The following is a 23,096-nucleotide window of genomic DNA, read 5'->3' as shown; positions in this document are numbered from 1 at the left end:
ATGTAATAATAATAATAATATAAAGGCAGAAACATGTAATGGAAAATCTCACTTAAAGCTTGTCAAATTTGCAAGCAACTGAAAATTTCCACTGCAAGCATGGAAAATATTAGGTGGCTTTAATATAGGCGCCCATATTTTCTGCACACTCACATCCTGCATTTATTTTCCTGGAGAAAAAACCCCACAGAATTCTCATATTGATTTCACATTCCTCCATGAAAAAAATCCCTGGCGGAAACAAAATGCATGGACTTTGATGGGAAGCTTTGATAAGGATAATGTTTACCAAAATTAAATTAAAACATATTCAATTGAGTTTGTAATTCTACAACTGCAGTACTCACTTTCACTAGTTCTGCTAACTGCTTTTAATAGCAAAGCTTGGAGATCAAACTTTCAGGCATTACTTACCTAAGGCTAAGGTACCAAAAGTCACTATGAAAAATAAACTTTGCATTCATTTTTCAATTCTTTCCTGCATCTTTTAACTTAATAAGACACATTAAAAAGCTCATCCATTTCATACACATGCATGTTATTCAGAGAGTCTGGACTTGTACCCCTCAACTGTTATCCTCTCAAAGCTGTATTTGTGTATCCTGTTCCACAGAGCATGCAAAACTTCAGATTCATCTTGCTGAGAAATTTTTCTGTTCACAGCTGCTTGCTTGGCAGGGATTTGGTTGCCGGGGGAGAGGGGGGGGGAAGGAGGGGAGAAACAATTTTCCAAGCGATGAGGAAAAACAGTACAAAACTTTCATCATCAATGGCCTTGACATTGCTGGAGCCAACGGAAACAACATCACCCAACTGACTCCCTGTGAGGGAACCGTTCAGAAACAAACAAACAATAAACCTCATGCATTTATTTCTATCAAGGTAGCTTATGCCAAGCTTCCTTTGCTGAAATTCAGGTTTCTCCTGCATTGGCTTCCTTTTGCTGTTGATAGACACGGGTATTTGCTGAAACACAGGAGGTAATGAACGTGGTATTCCGAATTAATCAGCATATATAGTGGAGAGAGAACTCTGTTCTCTTCTGAAAGCTGCAAGAACAGCTATCTCTGCCCCTCCCCAACCAAAACAACTAATAAGTGCTTTATTGGTGAGATACACAACTGGGCCAAGAGCAGACATAAAATTTCTGTACTAATTCTTAACTGGATGCAAGTCTTGCTGGTAAATTAATTCCATAACAGGTACACTGACCCTGTAAGGAATTTTATAGAAATAAAAATTCTTGGCTATTTCCACAGGTCTACACCACACAAAAAATATGTGACATTCCATGTGTTAACTTCTTATTGCTGTAACATCTCCAGGTTTCTCAAAAGAAATAAAAATTTGCAGGAATAAAACCTGGTTGGTTCTTCCCCCCACCCAGTAAATATATTTCTCTTACTCAGGAGAGTATTAGAAAACAATTACTACACTAGAATATTTTAGAACTGCTAAATGATAAGGACAGTGCACAAAAATAATAAAATCATCTTTATTCTTGGCTTCCTTTTGCAACATCCCAAATCTTTACTGACTATGCATTGCTAAACAGTTGTTGCACATCATTCCAAAACTAGTGGCATTTTAATGATGGCATTAATTAATCTGGATATCATATAAACATTTTATAGAGTAGAAAGCAAAATACTTATTGCTTTGACTAAGTAAAGCATAAAATGGATTAGGTTCAGACCCTGGTCAAGAGTCACACTGACAACTTTAGCTATATTTGGTTTGTCCTATTTTAAAAGACATGTCTCCCAGACATGAATTCCGTAAGATGTTGAGATATCAGTAAGCCTCACTTGCAACCACCAGAATAAGTAAATTTGTTCCATGTTGTTTCTATCACACAACTTTTAACTTTGAAGTTATTATTGATCCTCAGGCTGTCTCACTGCACCACTTTACAAGGCCATGGAGAAGGGAAATAAACCTTTGACGAGTGTTTTTAAGGAACAGAGAATTTCAAATCTGAAGTGGTCATCACCCAGAGATCTGAACTCTGAACCCCACTTGGCTGGTCTTCTCTGAGGGTCAGACATTACAAGAAGGATGACCCTAAAACATCTGTTCACAATCAGACTACCAAACTGATGGGAAATTCAGACTAATCCAAATGTGGGAGCCAAATCAGCTACTGAAACTATATAGTGCTACCAAACCCAGAATGATTACACTTCAAGAAAACGGGTTCAGTTCTAAAACCAAATTAAAAAATCCCTTCAGTGTAAGAAGAAAGAAAAAAAGGGAAGATAGCACTAAGATAATTAAAAATATTGATCCCGAAACTAAGAGTTGAGAGTCAGCTGCTATTTTCAGTAGGGGTTTTGTGAAGGAATTCTTAAGCAATATCTGGCTTTTAAGGACATAACTAATGTGAGAGGTATTTTTACCAGCTTAATGCCTGATAGAAAGTCCTGAGAATCTAAGTGGTTTTTAACTGCTAATACAGATATAATTTTCATTCTCTGTAGGACAGAATACCAGGAAGAAGTGCAGTATTTAGAATCAGTCTACTTTGATTTACAGTTTCTGAGAGGCCTACAAATACCTGCAGATAAATTTTCAAGGATAAAAGGAATAAAACCCCTGATGTGTGAGAAAAAATCCTAGACAGAATTTAAGTGACTTGCCCATCAGCACACTGCATGTTATGTCACTTCTGAGGTTTAAATACCCTACAATTTATGATGGATTTACCATCTATTTCTGCAGAGGCTGTCATCAAAGGGACTGCACAAGAAGAGTAAAAGTTCTTGGGCTAAGTAAGAGAAAACCCAGACAAATGAAAACTCAGGAAAATATAATATTTCTAATCTCTTACTACCCATTCTAAGCACTCACCCTACCGACCGAATTGCACATGATAGCATTGTGAAATGACATTTTTTTCAGCCATCTTAATCATGACTCACACAATTTGCCCCAATAACCAATTGCCCCAATAACCAAACAAATATTCCTTCACATTGTGTACTGGTTGCAATTTTCAAACTGATACTCAAGACTACCTACTTTATAGGAAAGTGGTCACTGGTGTTACTTTCCACAAAGTAACAGTCACCTGCAGTATGCAGACGTTAACAAACGTGCAACAATCTGGCAATCAGTCACATCGATTTCCGTGATTCCTACATTTCTCCCACAAAGCCCTAAGAAGTACTAGAAATCTATTCCTAGACATATGATCCCAAAAGAATCACAGCTCTCAATCAAGCCATTGTGACCGATGAGAAACCTGGATGGACCTCTGCAGCACCCCAGGTAAAATAAACCCATCCAGAATACATTAGGTTTTAAATACTTTTTGGTTTTTAAAATGATCACCTGGTGACAGCAGCCAAACTCATGGTCTCATTATTAATATTAGAAATTATATAATTATAGTGCCAGAACGAACTACAGTGAGTAAATAATCTGACCTATTAAACATGTGCCAGAGGACAAGAATGTTAGGAAAGGACAGGAACCATAGGAAAATTATTCTTACTTGAAAGAGAACATATTTGTAGATTAAAAATGTGAAAAATATTACAAGGTAAAGTAGACTACAACTTACATATATGTAAGAGCTAGATACTCATATTATACCACAGAAGATTTAAAAACTAGTATCTTATAATTATCATTGCTGAATATCAATTTTAAAAAGCTGCAGACATAAGATTCCAGTCTTTAGATTCCGAAGCACTCTGTCAGACTAACAGTGCTTCTGAACAACTCCACAGTCTTTTTAGTCGGGAAATTTATTCATAGTGGTCGCAATACACCAAGGATTTCTCAAATCTCTGCACTCAAAACAAAACAATAGAACTGAAAGGGTGTTAACTTCAGAAGCTAATTATAGCTTTTCAAGTACCAGCACCATTAACAATTTTACTGTCCAAAAAATACCCTGGGGACATTTACAACACGTGCTGGTGCAGGGAAATGGACCTGCCTAGCTAATCATGATAATGCTTTCATTTTTAAGTGATTTTTTACAACAGCAAAAGGTGAACAACACATATGAATACTGCAGAAAGTTCCAAAGCAGTCGAAATAAAACCACAGTCTCTCATTCTGTTTGTTTTCTGCCAACTGCTAGCAGGATAATTAGTCCCTAGCATTAACTCCATTTATACCATGGTTGCAATTTGCAAACACACGGATGTAACTAGAAACATAGATCCCACATCCTGCCAATGCTATTCCTCACACGTACAGGTAATGAGAGAGATCAGGACCAAAGGCTAAGTTCACTTGCCCACACATAGGCTCCTAGTGGCCTTTGAGATGCCCTGAGGGTATCAGAGACATTTGCCAAACCTGGCCCCAGTGCCTCTGGGGCATCCTGCATGGAGGCAGCCGCAGGGCCAGTGGCCTTCCCAGGCAGCTGCCTCTGTCCTGGGTAATCCCATGTACCACTACAAATCCTTCCCTTATTAATGGCTCCCCTAGAACCAGCTTAGCTGAAGAAGCAGGAAGAACAAAAGAAAACATACCAAACCCAAAATGAAAATTTGATGAAGAATAAAAAAATACACAGCGTGTTTATGTTTTGAGTTTCCCAGCAGTTTGACTAAAGTCACTAAATCATGACATGCCCAGAACAGAATCAAACAACTCAAATGCCATGAGAAAAGAGGGTCACATTTAACTGGACCACCTCCAAAGATTGCAAAGAAATGGGCAATTGGTAAGTAAAATTTTCAGATAAACCCCAATAAAGGCCAGAAGAGCTCTATCAAAATTTTGGGTGAGAGCCCAACAAAGAGCTGAAACATTAGCAAGGCATCGATGTCGGAATCCAGAAGACAGCTGGAGAAACGTTGTAAATGCAACTTATGCAGTTTTCCAGCAACTGTAATCTATTACAGTCAGTAGGGCAGATGAGTACTATAGGCTGTCTTTAATTTGTCCTGTTTACATAGGCTTTTTTTAAAAAAAATGTATACCAGAAACACAGACAAATGCAAAAACATGGACCCATTTTTGCAGGAAACGGCTCCTCCCAGAGTTTAAGTGACCAAAAGATTCAAATGATCCTGGAGTACAGAGTGGAGGTGGAGGGAAGGGTGGTATCCTTTCACGCCAAAGATTATTTTTACTTAAGTATCATTATCTGTTGAGCTTGCTTCTGGGATTGTAATTGACACTGCTGGGCTTTGCCAAACAGTCCTAAAATGGCAGCTCTGAAGGTATAATCTTGTAAAAGCAGTACACCAGCACCCTTCTGTACCTCCCAAAAGAGCTCAAAAGAAATATATCTTTGTTGAGACAGTATTTGATGATGAAATATATATTCAAGAAGTGCCATACTTTGCTGAAATTAAAAGGCTGTAAATCTAGGTAGTCCCTTGTACAGTTTGCAAGTCCTCTCAGATAAACCATTTTCACCACATAAGGGCAGAAAGAATCAGATGTATCTAGCATTTGAAAGGGAAAAAAAAAAGGAAAAAAAAAGAAAAAAGGGGGAAAAAAAGAAGGAAAAAAGCATCCGCATTGCTGTATTAGGTCTAAGTTTTGCCCAAGGTCTCTTCCATGGACCTTGGGTGACTGTTCAGCTGGAAATTAAGGGCCCAAGAGATTTGTTTGAAAGCAGTAAGGGACATCCTGAGTCCCAGCCAGCAGCCTAACAATACAGCTTCCAACAGCCAAAACTGTGTGAATTGTGTTATGAACATCACTCATTACCGCACTGTGTGCTTATGAAGCCTTCATATAATTTTATTTTAACTATAAAAAGTATTTTCTTCATAAAAGATGCTACTCTCTCAGTAATAGATTCCTACTCTGTAAGAATCAAACTATGACTTTGAGTTACTTTACATTTCTCAATATATTCAGGTAGTCAGCTTTGAAAGCTCCACTGTGTGATTCTAATGGACTTCTTGGGGACAAAAAATTAGGTTGTGAAAAGTCTATTCCATACTTCACTTTCCCATCATTTGTATTTCACATTTGAGCAACATAATATGGATTTTTTTTTTTATGATAACCTGTTCTAGGCTTCAAGGCAAAAAAAAAAAAAAAAAAAGAGCAAGCCACGCCACCTGGTTTATATTAAAATCTCATTGAAAACGTATTTATCTCCACTCTTTTCTACCATAAAATATCTCAAATGTGTTTCTCTAAGCAACAATCTTTGTCTCCTGCAGGACTGTGACATAGGTGGAGCTGATCACTGTGAGATTGGATTAGTTTCTTGGCAAAAGTTGTTATGACGTACTTGCTGCTACATCCTAAGGTTTGTTAGCATTCCTTCTCCTAGCTGTATCTACCATATTCCATCGGGATAAACAAGGAATTACTGTAGAAAACTATTATCTGAGCTATGGATTTCAGAATTTTTTTCTTCAGAGGCACACTTTTGTAGCATTAGCTGCATTTATGTCCAAAGGATGCAATGCTTCAATAACTTTCAGTGCTATTTGCACATGATTTCTTGTTTGCACTAAAAGCCATGGAAGTAAGAAAGCAGAACTGCTTAAGTTGCAAAAATCCACAATTTCTAAAGGCAAGACTTAACGCTCAACACAATTCATCTCCCATGCAACTGTTAGAGCTAAGAGATGTTTAGAACTGTGAAAATCTTTTTGTAAGTCCTGTTACTTCTTGGTACATCTGACAGTTAATTTTGATTGAGGTCTTTTGATTTAACTGCAGTGACAGACTTGTTAACTCAACTACAATTGTGAGTCTTCACGCATCATTCTCCTTGTGCTACCTCTCTCCTTGCAACTTGATTAGACATTGGGAATCCACTGCTCAATGTCATTTCTTCAGTGTTACTCCCCTTAAGTGCTTCTGTGGCTTGTCAGCTTTTTTGGCCCAGGAGAAGTTTGGGTCTTATTGTGACTCTTCCCTGAAAGACATCTTCATTATAGCGACTGTGATTGTATTTCTTTCACTCTTCCCCATACTCTGCTGGCCCTTATGCCATCATGAGAGAGAACAGTCATTGCAATGTAACTACCATTTTGAAGGTGGCCAAAATTATTAAAATGCAGAATGTTTCATGCTGACATTATTAAACCTCTTCTCATGTTGATGGAGGAAGGAGCAAGATAAGAGTAGTTGGTGAGAACTAATCCTGTCCTCAGTAATGCTAGATGCTCAAATGGTCTTTGGACACACATTTCATTACCGTTCATGGAGAACTGAAGTTGTAGTCTTAACAAGTGCACTGTTTTGCTGGCAATTAAGGATTTTGTCACTATGACAAACACCATTTATGAGTAAGTAAACTTTAGAAAAGTAAAAAAGAAAGTTAGGGAGCTGTTGTTGATCAAGGCTTTAAACAAAACACAAGCATGTCTTCCTTTCTGTGCTAATTCTGGGAGGAGAAGGAAGTCAACACAATTAATGGCTGATAATTATAAAAATACTGTGTTACTTTTTATAGTCCAGCATATATCTTGCATAAACACTAAAGATCTTTCATTCAACTGCTTTCAGTCAGTGTCTTTTTTAAAAATCTGGATAATATTATACTATTTTTGTTAGCTAAATTTGTAGTTAGATAAAAATATGTTGAGTTTCAGAGTAATAAGTAAGCTCCCAAGACCATCAAAGAGAAATTGTATTTCCTTTATGCAAAGCATTGCAAAAATAAATTCAGTTTCTTAAGGTGATGCCTACATTTTTTTCATTTCAGGAAGCACCGTGCACATGGTACAGACAGAAGTCAAAGGAGGATACTAAAGCTCACTGGTCTAAATCTGATTCAAGATGGGAAATCCTCCATTTTGAGTGTAAAGGTTCCAGTTCAATAATACCTGTGAAACAGCATTAAGTATTCTAAAGTAAATAAAAAGCATGTGTTGCATTACAAAAATGTAATATCCCTGTGATATTCTGAACCCTGAAAACAACACGTCACTGCTAACAAATCAAAAACATCTGTTTCCACAACAACATTAATTGGTCTTATGAGCAATTTGTTGTGAAGCCAAATTTTTAAAAACTTAAGAAAAAAAATCATCAGGATTGGAGGAGAGGTGACGGTGGGAAAAAAGAGAGCTCAGTCACAGTATGTGTAAACAAACTTGCACATTTTCTTTAGTTTACTGGAGATTCGGCGTGTTTGTCAGCTTTACAACATTTCTCAAGCTGCAGCTACGGCTGCAACACACAAATATATATATATATAGGATACGGTACAAATATATGGCTTGATTATGTAGAGACCATCCACACCTTGAAACTGGTAAGCCAGAAAATTTCTGGTCCTTGTGTTATAGAATTTATCTGATAGTCACTTAAAATTTGTAAAAACTAAGCTACTTAATCAGTTAGGTGAAATAGCCAGGAGCCAAATCACAAATTCAGAGCAAAGAAAAACAAAATTGGGTTTATCAGCAAATATAAGCATATACCTAAACCATCTCAGACTTGAGAACAGGCTATTAGTAGCAAGTCTGACTTATTTTGGAGGCACATGGTTTCTATTATGCTGTTTTTACTGCAGCATATCTGCACATCGAGTGGACAGAAAAATTCTGTACAAATTTATACTAGAAGGGGTAGGAAGGTGCGGGGGCTGAAGCCCAAGGATTGGGAACTGATGAACAAACTCAGTTCATCAAATAAGTAGCAGCACAGCTGGATAAGCCATGTAGCCTTCTGTACACTTAATGTTCTTCCAAGTGCAAGCAAGTCCCTCCATATTATTAAAAGAATGCACACAGGCACAATAATTATTTAACAAGTACAATTTTGAAACTAAACTCATTAATGTTTGCTGAATTGAGAGTGATACAAAGATGCTAGCACAGGTCTGTTCAGTGAAAAAAACACAAAGTCTACCAAGAGATGGATTTTCCCCTCCTTATTCACACTGAATATATTTTCATAAGTCTCTCACCTAATACAGGAATCTTACGAACATTATTCCTATATACAAATATTTCCTCAGAGTAGCTGCAACAATACGTAGGTGCTAGAGAAGTACATTTTATCAAGGAAAACACACAGATAAAGAGCTTTTCCTCCTAAAAGACACATGAATTTAAGCTTATGTGAGCAAACTGTATTTTAGGAGAATATGGATGCTGATGTCATAAATAAAATTTAAAACACACGTATCTTATTAGTTTACCTATTACAGAATCAAGAAACTATAGATAGGAGTCACCACTGCATAATATATATTTGTCCATATAGGTAATGTATGTCAAATCTGTTTTTCTTTCAATGATTATGTTTACTGACTTATATCAGCGAAAGACGAGAAACATTTCCAGTGAGCTCAATCCTACTTCCCTGAGAAAAAAAAACCAAAACCAAAAACAAGAAACAGCACCAGCTGCTTGGCAGGACTATGCTAGAATGATAACATGGTCTCTGAGTGTTCTCTTTCAAGCAATAGAATTAATTACTGATGAATACTTACAGAGCAACAGCAGTGACTGCTGCATCATCTATACTGTCTAGCAAACAAGATGTTTGCTTATTGCGACCACCGCTTTAATACAGAGCTTTTCCAGAATTATTTTTGCATGTATTGTACTTCTAGAGTAATATTTGAACAAAGTAGTCAACTGTGTCTAAAACCATTAAACATTTACATCTAACAAAGATTTGGTAGTAAGGAGAATGTGATATACCAATAGCATGCAAACTCATCATTAAATCCACCTGAAACTAAGCACAGAAAACACATTTTCTTAAAAAATATCCACCTACTAACTTGGGTTAATATTCAGTAGCAATACAGTCATAATTAGAAAATTAGTATGAACAGGTTCTGTAGTTCATTCTGCAAAATTCACATTACCTTCCACTTTAACAGACTTGTTAATAAAAAATGACACTTATTTCTAAGAGAATGGAGAATGATCAATCTGAATTTAAAAAAATAACAAGCGAAGGAGACAAAGGAAGTTCTTACACAGCTGAGAAGACAAGCATGAAAGAATAGAAAAGAGCTAAAATTATCGAAAAATCTTTATATAAAAAGTGACAAAGGAAGAACTACAACCAAAAATACCCCAACCCCAAACACTACCCCCCCCAAAAAAAAACCCTCTACGAAACTAGTCAAAACAAAAAAAAACCTCAGCCACAAACTTTCCTGTAATTTTGTGATAGTACAAGTTTCTACACTTTGTTGGATAATGTTCCAGATTTGTTGGTCTGGAAATTTGGACAGGAATCTTGTGAGAACAGGCTTTCTGATGATATTTTAGATACTCCCAGGTCATAAGCCTGCCAGAAATAATGCAAAGGCAGCCTTTTTCCCTTTTTTTTTTTTTTTTTTGGTGCTTTGATTCCAACTCCAGCAAAAGATTAGGAACTGCAGAGACATGTGAACTTTAAAGAGAGAGTGATCAGAATAAAATTCTCTTTCCCCATTCCACACCAAAGCACAACATGGCACAGCCTGAATTTTGGGGAAGACACAAGAGGACTCTGATTTCATTTGAATCACTTCACCCTTTTCCAGTTAAAAAAAGTATTTGCTGATGCTATTTAAAACAAACACCTGACAGGAGCCACAACTTTATTCAATTTGTTATTAATGGTTTTTTAATAAAGGTCAAGGATTTCTGTGTTTCTTCAGCACTGTGTTGTGACTTCACACACAGGATTCCTGCAGCTTACAGATATGGCTGGTAAATAAAACAGGATGTTACAAAGGTTACCTTCCTTACACAAAACAAGGAAAATAGTTAATTCATTGAAAGACTGTGAAAAGGAATCTTCCAATGGTAACTATGATAATATGCTTGCTATGTTTGGGAAGAAAAAAAACCACCCTGACAAATCTGATTTTGTGTTAGGGATCCCTTAATGCTGGCTACAAAAATAGAGGTAATTACATTTGTGCAAATGATCACATAACTACATTTTTCACAGGTATATCTTGCACTTTGAAAGAGATGCAAGTTAGGAACAGGTCTTCTGATAGCTGTGCTCTCGTGCAATCAGGATAAAGTAAGTCAAAAGGTCTACTGAGGGAAAGTTTCTGGCTCAACTACCCTTTGTATTATCCAGATAGGTTTGGTGAGGATCAGTCAATGCTTTATTGCAACATATATTTTCGGGTTATATGTGGAAAGCACAGTAAGTTCTTCCAGAGGGTTGCAGGGAAGCAAGAATACTTCTAAAGATTTGGGGATACAGACAACTTTGGAAAGGCAGCAGTCCAAGACTCTCAGAGCATGGAAAAAGAAATGAAGATATATTTGGTTGCTCCACAGAGATTATGCTAGATGAAAAGAGAGTCAATAGGATCAGATGGAACACAAAGGAAATGAGAACGAAAAGAATTACACTTCTTTTTTTTTTTGAGTCTGTTTTTAGCTGGAAAACAAGGTCTAGATACTGGCAAATTCACAGGAGCAGCACTGTTTTCTCTTTGAAAGTTGAGGTTCTCAAACAGCGAGGCAGGAAAGGCAGCTGAATCTCTTCAAACAGACAGCAGTTGCTTGATAACTTGGTGACCTTCCTGTTAAGCCCAAAGGACCACAAACACACAGAATCCATACGACCCATGACATCTTCAAACACTGGAAGTTGTTAACCAGTGCCCAATGTCAGGAAACAACTGTCTGCCTGTGACAAGCTGAGTTCATCCCCTCTATGGGACTGGAACTAATTTGTTTTCTACTAGAGTATGCTTACAATCTCTCTCTTGAGAGAGTCAAGGGAAAGATTTTCAGCAATCAGTTGCAGGTTACCCCATTGGAATCCCAAAAAATAATTTTTAACCACATTTGTGGTCCCTTTCCTGGCATGACATACGCCCAAGAAGCCTAGTGCTCTTTCAAATGCTCACCCTTTAAGAAAACCCAGATGATGTCAAAAATCATCACATGTAATCCTTTTGACATGTTCAATGCTGTAAGCATTTAAGTATTTGCTTTAAAAAGTTACAACTGGAAATTCAGATACATTTCTTGGAGCCTTTTCAGTTTAAAAAAAACTGCTTACATACATGCACACAAAATCATGTGGTATTTTAGGGGAAACACATTAATTATTGTGCTGTAGTTAATATGGAAGAAATATTGTTGATTGGCACTAATTAGTTGCATTATTTTTACAGGAAGCAGTGTGCACTCCACTTCCTATACCAAGTGATATATGAATATTCGTTGTTAAACGGATACAAATAACATTAGGCATGGTAAATAATTATTGAGCAGCCTCTATCTCCCACTTTTCAAAAGTAGTAGTAGTAGTAGTAGTAGTAGTAGTAGTAGTAGTAGTAGTAGTAGTGTGGTCCCAGCAGACAAAAGACATTTTCTCCAACAATACTTTCTTCCCAATATTTTCTTGCTGGTCACTAGCTTTTTTTCCCCCCCTCATTTATAACTCCCTTTAAATTGTTGCTGGTTTTGCAAACCCTTGCCCTTGCTTCGTGCTGTATGTGGAACTGTGTAAATATACTACTAGGGACTTCAAGGAGATTGTCTGATTGAAGACTCCAAAGCCAGATGGAGTCAGAGAGTTGAAGAAAAACAGTTGGTCTCTAACAGTTCCAATGAACCATTCGTCAAACTGGACAAAAGCTGTACAGTTTGGAAAAGCTTTTGATGAGTAGCATTAATTCAAATCTCATCCACTGACACTTCATGTCAGTTAATGTGTTTCATATTCTGCAAGAACCAGACTCACATGTATATTGCTGTAGTGGCAGATTCCTCCACCCCACTTTGTCCTTGCATGCAAAAGAAGGCAGCACTGAGACATGCTCTAGGATATTCCGCTGCCAGACTTCCCCCTCAGAGTTCTGCTAACCTCAATACTGACCTGGAGTACCCTTAGTTTTCCATTCCTTAGACTCTATTACACAAATATAGCCCAGTATTCCAAATGAGGCTGTGTTTAATCCAAGAACACAAACAAGACCATTTTCACATCTAAGAAAATTACGTGTCTTGATTAAAGATTGAGGTCTTCATACAATGCTGAAAACATACGCAGTTTTCATCAGCATCCCAAATCCCTGTGGAGTGGTTTCTAGTCTATTCCACTAATCCCTTGATCCCAATCCCAAATTCATGTCTTCCCAAATTTGGCTGAACCCTCTCTCTTGAACTCCTTATTTCACATTAGCTGGAAACCTTCATGAATATTTGCAACTTGACCAACTAGTGGGTGTCTTTCAGCTAGAGAATTGTTAAATTTAATCACACACGACAGCAATAGTCCACAGTTGCTTCAAAGACCAACTAGGTCCTGTTTCGTATCTTCACCTTTTACATCAAACTGACCCTTTGGACTCCAAGTGCTGGCAATTATGGAAAAAATACTCTGTATGACAAAAAGCAGTGATGCAAATAAGCTGTTTTCTTTTCAAACTTCAAAAGCAAAATATTTTTTTTAAATTATCTAGCTAGACTTTCAAATTCAACAGTCCCTCATAAGCATCTATGATTTTATTTTGCTAAGTACACTGGAGCTAATTTGCAGTTTGATAGTGAAAAATTTCCTGGCACTTTTTCTCATTACCGATGATGAAAAATAAATACTGAATACTTACAAAATATATAAATTTATTATAAATATTGAAAATCATATTTCCGCTGAGCAATTATAAAATTTGTATTTCATCAAATTGAACTTTGATAGAAAATGGGCAGTTCGTAGCCTTACAACACTAATAATAGGGTGCTGACAAATGAAGCAAGCTGGTAAATGTGAAGCTTGTTCATAACAAGATTGCACAAGAAAATATACTGTAATGACCCTGTCTTGAACATCCTGTAATAGCCCATTGTTCCTCTCTATTACTCTCATTCAGCAATTTTTTTTAATAGCGGATGCATGGAAGCAAAGGACCCAATGTAATGTGGGATTGCACGTGCACAAATCACGGCCATAACAGAGGTGAGAAAAAGACCCTGGCACGCTGAGAGAAGTTTTGGGTGTCCTATTAATTGGATGTGGAGCCTTACAAAACAATCCTACATCTTTCCATAACTTGAATAAGACAAATAAATTCACCTATAAATGCTAGAAGGATTTTTAAACACTGAGAAGACAGGAGAAACATTTTACCTATGAAGGGCAACAAATGACAAGAAGAACGGGAATGAAAAAGGAAAGTCAGAGTTTTAATTTCTGAGAGATCACGAAGCCAGTAAATTTAAATTTAGCAGAGAGTGGCAGCAATAGAAAGAATCCTTCCCTTACATAGATAAGAAAAGGAGATGTGGTGATAAGCACCTTCCACATGTGACAACTGGATGTTTCACCTTCACTCTGTACGAGAAACAATGAGCTAACTTATCACCACAGTTACTTAAAGAAGCATCTTAACTACATCATGTACAGAAACCCAGCATCTGCTTTTGTTGCCAAATTAAAATACTGAATAGACAACTAATTTAGCAGCCCTACTGTGAATTCATGTCATACACATAACTCCAAATACAGATTTCTTACCATCTAAAGGAATCTTTCAGTTTATCCAAGAGGCAAAATATGTAAAGAAATGGTTTTTGACTGACCACAGGATACCCGATTCAGCCTTGTCTCTGCAATTAGAAGGTTATGCTAAAGGCAACATCATTCCATTTACTGATTTGTTCACAGTTTATTTTCCTATGGGAAGTACATTTGGAGGTTCAGATTACATTTTTTTTTTTCTTTGTGCATTTGTCATTCCTTCCATCACTTTCTTTTCCTTTCTTCCTTGCTACCAAACTTCATCATTTTACTGTTACTTAGTGCTCAAGGAAGGAGTTGCACAACTATCCTGTTTAAAAGTTGTAAATGTTTAAAAACATAAAAGCTTGGAAATCTAGGAAGCAGAAGGGCTAAAGAAATTGTAAAAATAAAATCTAAAAAACCCAAAACAAACCTCTGGCTTAAGAAGTCCCACATTCCTGCATGGTATAATGCTGCTTTTGAACACTTTGGTTTGGCTGGAAGCTGAGTTATCACAAATAACTGTCTATCATGCCAGTCTGTCTTCATTAAACAGTCTATGTTTCAACAGTATCTTTTCTCTCTTTGTCTAATCTGACTTAAAAAGCTTATTGCAACTGGTCCCTAAAATCTGCTTTGAATCTGGGCTCTTTTGGTGCTGACTTCACCCTAACTGCATACACATAATCTTATGGATGGCAGTATAGATTGACATGCTCTGGTGCCCCAGTGCCCCTGCAAAGATGGTGCAAGCATTTTGCCATCCTTCCAACAAACCCTGAATTACTGCCATGTCCTTCACCGGGCTGTAATGTGACTCTAGGAAAAGCTTAGCATGTCAGCAGACTATTTTCTCTCTGTAGCTCTAAATAAAAAGTGCCCAGTTAAACTATATTGGCTGAATTCTACCCGTGAATTGCATGCATATTTTTTAGAAGAGAGATCTTCTCCAGAGAAGAAACACTAGTTGTACAATCTCTTCTGAAATAATTGGGGGAGGAAGAAAAAAGAAAAAAGACCTAGGCCCAGCAGCCACTCCAGTGGTTCATGCTAAAAGGTTAAAAACATCTGAATGATGTTTTTCCTACCTTGTTTCCTAGGAACTCTGGAAATGCTGAGAAAGCACATCCAGCATGTCGGGTGGGGGGACATAAGGCTCTTGTAGGACTGTGCTATGACTTCCGTAATCAATCTAAGACTGACGTTGTCAAGATTTGAAGACTGTTCATATCACCACCTTTAGTCAGAAATTAACCATTTCCAGTATGAGAAACTAAACATAATTTTAAATTAATATAAATGAACACTCAATGATTGTACTCCAAACAGAATTGTTTGATCTTCCAATTACAACCATTACTTGTGTTTTATATAAAACCTATATTGTGACAGCAAATAAAAATGAACAAATTTTCTATTTCTACTTTCCTCACTGGTGTGTGTAATTTTTGTCAATGTTAATCACACTTATGACATAACAGACAGAAAATTATAGAAGGGATATAACCTTTCAGATCTCCCTTAGTGAAAACTGATGTAGTATGAGATTACCCAGCTCTGTGGGGTAAGGAGAACAATGAAATAGCAGAGTTTATCTTGACTGGAGTTCTTACTCTAATTTCCATAATGGTTTCCAAAGTTACTGTTCTCTAGGACTGTAGTTTTCCCTGTTTATTTGCAGCAGACTTTTATTTCCTGATGCACTCACACAATTAAGAGATTAGAAAGATATATTTTTTTAAATCCCTCTTTACCCACTCCTTCTGAAACAGGGAGGGGAAAAAAAGGAAAAGAAAATAAAAAAATACCCCAAACCCACACTACATTGGCATGCACATAACCACAAGAAAAGCTACAACTTCGTTCAGTGTTTAAGTGTCCACTTAGTGTTAAGCATGTGCTTTTTCCGATTGCTGCTAGCTACATAGAAAAAAAGCACAATCCTGGTGGCTTTCAATGTATTATGATGCAATAAACAACACATTTCATAAAAAATGAATGCAGAACAGTGGCCATGCAGAAAGTACTTGAATAGCACTCAGGAAAGAGCCTTAATTTTGGCTTTCCTGAACTTGTTTAAACTAACTTTTTTGTGAGTAAATACTAAATCAATTTTAAAAAGGTTCCCGATCTTGATACTCTGTTACGGTACACACATCTGTTGTTCCTCTTCAAGGAAGATGACTATGAATTTCAATATATAGTCATTTATGGAAAGGGTTCTCACACCTCCCCCCCCTTCCAAGAAACTAGACGTGTGAAGACAGACATTTCTCTTTGAGAGGAAGGATAAGGCAGAGGTTAATTTCATCTGCATGGGCCAGTGTAGGATAAGCTTTTGGAAATATTGTCAAGCCACATTCTTAATGCCTGGCAAAGTGACTCATTCAGAGTCATCACAGGAAAGGAAGTTGAATAGAATAAAAAACGGAACAGGATGGGGGCTTAGACAGGAGAAAGAAGTGAGAGAAAGGAAACTGGATTGTTTAAAGTGGCCTGAGGTTATGAGTTCTATAACAAGATATTTTTTTAAAAATAAATATGTAAAATACATCTATACACATGTAAAAAAATAAGTATACACATTTATGCATATATAAAAATACACATATGTATGCATCTGTTTATAAAAACCGACGTATTTCTACCTGAAAAGAGACTTGTATTTGTGGATTGTCTTCCAAAGCTGCCTACTGAGGTATTTGTTTCAGCAGAAGGTGGCGTTACCACAGTACGGGAAATAAACAAGGATACCCTCTGGAAACCCACAAGTTTTTAACAATTATGCTCCAATTCAACACAATATGCAATCCACAGAATATGAAGTTCTACACTTACACATGATGCAAAACTCCACCAGAATGCAACAAACACTTTGTTATACCATTCCCTAAAGAAACACTCCGCAGAATAAACAAAACTTTTTCTTTTTTTCCCCAAAGTGCACCGTATTGACTTTATTGACAGCAATTTGCTGCAAACTTGGAAAAGATTCTCTTCTCCAAATATTTTTACTGTGAAGCTTTGGACAATGAGCAACCTAACATCAATTTTAGCTAATTCAAACAGAAAACAACATGTAGACTGTTTCAATAATATCTTCACTTGCAGCACCCTACTGCAAATCATCTCCTTGAATTCGTCATAACTGAAAACACATTACTTGGGCAACTACAATCTCTGTTGACAAATAGAGTAATTTTGGTTCCCAGGGATGATAAAAACATTTTTAATATCAGAAGGCAATACTCAACTGATTCTCAGGTCTTTAAGTTTCAAAATTGACACCTGTGAGTAAAACTCCTAACTGTATAGTCCAATACTAACGACTGTGTCATTTTTCACATTCAAGGGGATACACAGGAAGATGAATACACCCATTAAATCACATAATTAGAAAAAAGAAATTTAAAAATTAAAATGGCATGCATGGCCAAAAAAAAAAATAATAAAAAAAGTACTAGAATAAACATTTCTAAATTTTTTTATCTCATCTCCCAAGCAAACCTATCTCTGTTTGTGAAATACTCCTTATTTAATCCCCAGAGTGACACCTGCTGGATTTCACTAACAGAAACAAAAGGGCAGATATCCCCATTGTACAGAACATTTCAGAACAATGATCGCAAAAAATGTGCCCTTTTAGTAATAAAGGGTTGTACAGTATCATATTTTTTTCTCCATTTAGGGCAGTAAATAAATACATAGATACAACCATAGAGGAAAGAAGTATGATGTTTAAAGCTCTTATTAATTTCTGAAATAGATATTTTTAAATTTCTATCTAGGAAGGATTATGGAGCACAATATTGGGAGACAAAGTATATTCACTTCTGATAATATTTATATGAAAAATATTTTAAAACCCTAAAAAAAATGAGTTTTGGTATAATAAATACGTCCTCAGCACATCTTTTACTTTAATGAAATTCTACCAACATTGCCAGCATTAAAATAACACAAATATTATTAAAATTAATTTCCAAGATTTTACCATTGTAATGGGGGCGGGGGTGGAGGGAAATGAGAGGAAAAGCTAAATGGCAATAAAAAGAAAGAGCGACACTATATCCATACAAGCCTCATGGTTGTGCAGTTTTCAAGCTCAGAATTATCAAAGAATATGTTGAAAATATGATATAGTTTTTGGAACTACAAAGATATTCAGCCTAAACACAGCTGACAGTATTGGGGTAGTTCGAGGTAGCTGCTTTGAACATAATTTAAAAAATCCCTAATCACTGTATTTTGCTTGTCCCTGCTTTTATATAGGAAGTCAGACTGGTACGGGCTTCATCAAAACAAAACTGTCACTAATTTTGTTTGGGATATTTTTTAAATAAGGCCTGCGTGATCCAGGCATAAATCCAGAAATACAACATTGGTTTATTTTCTAAAATTCAATTAGTACCTTAGTGGTTAGCTACAGCTTAATAGTGGCCAAAACTGTCAGAAAAGTCTTGGGTGACATCTATGCTACATTGAAAGGTAACAGCTCCAGAGACACATTCAAATTTATACTAGCTGAGAATCTGTTTTCTTTCTTGAAGTGAGTACATTGTTTCTCTCATGGAAAGTCTTTTTTTAATGCATTACATTCAGTTAAGTGCATTTCAAATGCATCTTCCCAAGGAAAAGCAACTCTAAATAAATCACTTCTGATTTTTTGGACAGCATATGCTGCAGCAATGATTGAAAGTGTTTGCACAGAACGAGGGCAGAAAAAGAATGACTTTGCTGGGAAAATGTAAACAGTATAAACAAGCATGGGAGACTAAGACAGATATGCATGAGAGAACTGTGAAAACAAAACTTTGAAAATGTGAAAGTTTAGCCTTTCAGCTTTGGCTAGTTTCTAAAATAGGACAAAAAGTATTGATGAAAACAAATTCTCTAATGGATACAAATTTAATAAGAACATGATCTATTGTACTGCACTGGCCGTGGATTTCTCCATTAAGATAACAGGTAAGCAACAGGCTAATTTCTGCTGCTCTTTGTGCAAGCATATTACACTGAAAAAGTCAGAATTGCCAATGTGAGTACAAACAAGAAAAAAAATGGGTTGTGAACATCCATTGAAAGCCTTCTCCTTTTTCTTTTAAATATTAAAAGGAAACAATGTTCAAATGTATTAAATTTAAAATATTAACAGTCATGACTTAGGGTTTTTTCAACAAAGGATGAGGTTTAAGACTAATTTACTTTGAAAGTCTCTTTAAAAATGATTGTGTTGTCTCTTTAGTTGAAACATTTGAAATAATAAAAGTCAGTATAATACAGACTCACCTATATTGTATGTCTTTACATAGAAATAATATATTATATATATTATTGTATGTCTAATACACATAAACACATATACAAACACCCTTCTAGATTTATTTTACTGCTTAAAAGTTATTTGCTTGTTAACTCACATCTGGTTTGCTAATATAAGTATTCATTCCTTCCTTGACACTGTGGTATCAAGGATATAGTTAATTCCAGAGCTCTAATGATTTGCTACACCAAAATATTTCCCAGTAACAGAACAACTACATGAACAACTAAGAGACTGTCTACAATTAGCGTAAAGCTTAACCAATGAAACTACTAAATCTAAAACCCAATGACATAGCTACGCGTGCTTTTTGAACAGAGGTGGCTGTAACACTAAGGTAATGCCAATATAGTGTATCTGCTCTATAGGAATGACAGCTCATCAGAAGCAAAGAAGGAATTTTGCTAGCAGATCAACAACACTGTAAACACATTGGGAACAGATGGGAAAAACTTCTTGAAGAGAACTTCTATTTTGTTTTCCTAACAGTAGATTTAGACTTCTCACTGGAGAAATTAGTTCAACTGCTTTCATAAATAGCTTATGTTCAGTGTTTACTACAGAAGAGCCTAGGTGTATACTTTTTAAATATTACTGTGTACATGTTATATTAAAAACATATTGATAACAATAGTTTCTTCCAAATGACTGTGGACTGGTCTGAATCTTTCATCTCTATGATCTCATGGGCTCTTGTGGGCCCAATCCTACCCAGCTTTTGCGCATGCTAGGGACCTTATTGGAAGCAGCTGATTAACTTGAATGCACAGAATATTGACTTAAGTTAGTAATTATATTGGTAGCAAAAGAAATGTATTATTGTGCTTTCTTCCCTCAGTTTTGTTCTTAATTGTATTCTAGTCTCAATCTGGACTGTAATACCCAGACAGCCCACAGAACAATACCGCATTCCCAGAGTAGGCCAGGTAAGACATGAGTCACCAACAACGAGACATGCAGATTTGTGTTTTTCAACTTGAATTCAATTTTTAAAAAATTAGAAGTTATCAAAAACCAGCTGCCAACAGCCTGCAGAACGTAGGTGACTGGATGGGTGATGTATGTCTAATGCCTTCAACAGAAAAATGCTCCCATTTAGGAATATCCTGCCCTTTGACAGTCAGTGGAAAAATTCCCACTGACTCTCAGTGGAACAGGATTTCAACAGTTGTGTTGTATCAGGAAAAAGCTATTCAAAGGGACAAACACTACATTTCTTAATGCAGAGCAAGACTCCAGCTGATCAGGAATTCAGAGTACGGTAACATTTGAATGTGACAGGATATTCGTAATGCAATTATTGAACATGCAATGTATGTTATATATTCAGGTACTTACTTCTGTCCACTACAAAGTGCAGTCACACTGTTCTACATAGCTATCCTGCCACTGTCTTTGCTTCATCTGCAAATAATGCAGATTCTGGCATCAAACCTGTGAACACATATATGCCTGACACTTCCTATGTGGGCAGTCCCACCACGACCTAGACCAGTTACTTGAGAAGAGCATAAAATAGGAATCCAAATCATTTAGCTGAAATGTTTCTAAAGAGGGTTGTTTGTACTGCACTGACCATTACAACAACATGAACACTTTTTATCTGAAGTGTCACCTTGTTTGATCTAGTACCACTAAGTGCTTTTTGTGCTGAAGATTTTCAGTCAGATAAAGACTTCAGAATTGCTCCTATATGCAGTGAAGTCAATGAGAGTATAAGCAGACTACAAAAGTAAATACTGTGAAAATACATTTCATTATTTTTAAATGAGAACGTCACACAGTATCACAGCATGTGTATTTGAAAGAAAAGACATAAGACCAAATCTGAATCCACATTGATCCACGTCTATCACGTTTCCTTTCAATCCATTGAAAGAATCTCAGAGCGCAATAATAGGTTTTAGCACATCACTGATCTGAATAGGTTTAAACTGGTATATGCATTATTACTGCAAATGAATGACAAGGTCCCCAGGACGCACAATATGACTGGAAAGACTCTGCACTGGCACAATTGTAAGAGCAGCAAAATCCAGCCCCAAGGTATCTGGCATAGGTTTATTATGGTAAAGAGCAAAAAACCCCACAACCTCAGCTAATTTAATTATTACTATTTCAATCTCAGCCCCTATAAAATGTATGTATGACTAAATGAATCATCATAGATCAAATCCACGTGTGATTTATAGCCTGTACTATTTCTTAACTACCCTTCAGAAACAGGACTTCTTTTCCGGATTCTACAGATCCATTGTTTACACACACAAGCAAACGACTAGATGTAGCAATCTCAGTAATGCAACTGTATTTGTAAAATAGAGGATATGGCATCTGTTTTGGAAAGCTAAAGAAGTGGCAAGAGTCTTAACTGTCACTTGACTGATACTGGATGGCACAGAATCACACCCTTTCCACTGTTCAATAGCTTCTCCAGGAACTGAAATAGCGGACGATCACCTTTCATAAATCAGACGGGTGTTTGTGGGAAACATCTCAGACAGTAACACCCCGGCGCGTGTACAAGCTTCAAACTCGAGCTAACTTTTTCTCAAACAAACAGAAAGTCTAAACAAAACACAAGCTTTATCTTTTTAGTTGTGTAATTACAACACAAAACCTAATTATGAAATAACTCAAGTATGACCTCTTTCTGGTACAATAACATCAGTAAGATTAAAGGAATATTCAGTAAGAAAATCTACACTGCTTTATCACCTAATTCAGTCTCTCTTGAAAGAGCCCAGTTGTATTGAATTAGTCTTAAGGACCCTTTTCAAACCAATGAGCCTCTAATTCTCTCCAGATGCAAAGACAGAAATTTGGTTAGCTAATATTAGAGGGTTTAGACAGAATCCTTTAAGTGCTGATTAGGGTATTTTATCTCCCTTTCTACCTATTTATCCTTGATTACTTCCTCAAGGATATATTATAACAACACGAATTATAAAATCAGCTCAGCTCACTAAAAATAAACGAAGCTTTTCCTCATACCCCTTTTCTCCCTGCAGATTACATATCACATGCTGAGGTTAGTGTAAGAGCGTGCACACGCGCGTAACCATAAATACATTCAGATGGCGCAAAAAATATTGCTCTTAGGTAAAACAACGAGACTGGTTTGATCGGTACTCACCCCGCCGAGTTTTTGCGAGAATAAATCGGTGTGATTTCCCTTTTCAGCGAGGGAGAAAGGCGACGTTTCCTTCCCTCCCTCTCCGGCCAAACAAGAGACCTAGGAGAGCCCGATCCTGCTGCTGGGTATAATCCAGTTCCCGAGCCCGGTGGCCGCAGGGGGAGAGGAGAGGAGCCCCCGCCGCCGGGCGAAGCGGTGCTGCGGGCTGTCAGACGGTGCGGGAGTGTGAGAGCGGGGAGCGGCGGCAGCAGCGAAACATCAGAGCTT

At 36.8% G+C, this 23,096-nt stretch overlaps 1 protein-coding gene across 2 annotated transcripts in view; it reads right to left on the bottom strand.

The window, feature by feature from the left end:
- The window catches only part of CALCRL (calcitonin receptor like receptor), a 71,347-nt gene that overhangs the window by 42,500 nt on the left and 5,751 nt on the right, over positions 1 to 23,096 (bottom strand). The window contains exon 1 of one of the 2 annotated variants that reach the window (XM_014954635.1): positions 22,830 to 23,080. The exons of the other annotated variant lie outside the window; for it this stretch is intronic. The gene's annotated coding sequence lies outside the window, so the exon portion shown is untranslated. Of the gene's footprint in view, positions 1 to 22,829; positions 23,081 to 23,096 lie in introns of those variants that run through there. 2 annotated transcript variants of the gene reach the window in all.

This window comes from Calidris pugnax, unplaced genomic scaffold (assembly GCF_001431845.1).
Source record: "Calidris pugnax isolate Ruff unplaced genomic scaffold, ASM143184v1 scaffold103, whole genome shotgun sequence".
NCBI lineage: Eukaryota > Metazoa > Chordata > Aves > Charadriiformes > Scolopacidae > Calidris > Calidris pugnax.
This window is presented reverse-complemented; position numbering and strand designations above follow the sequence as displayed.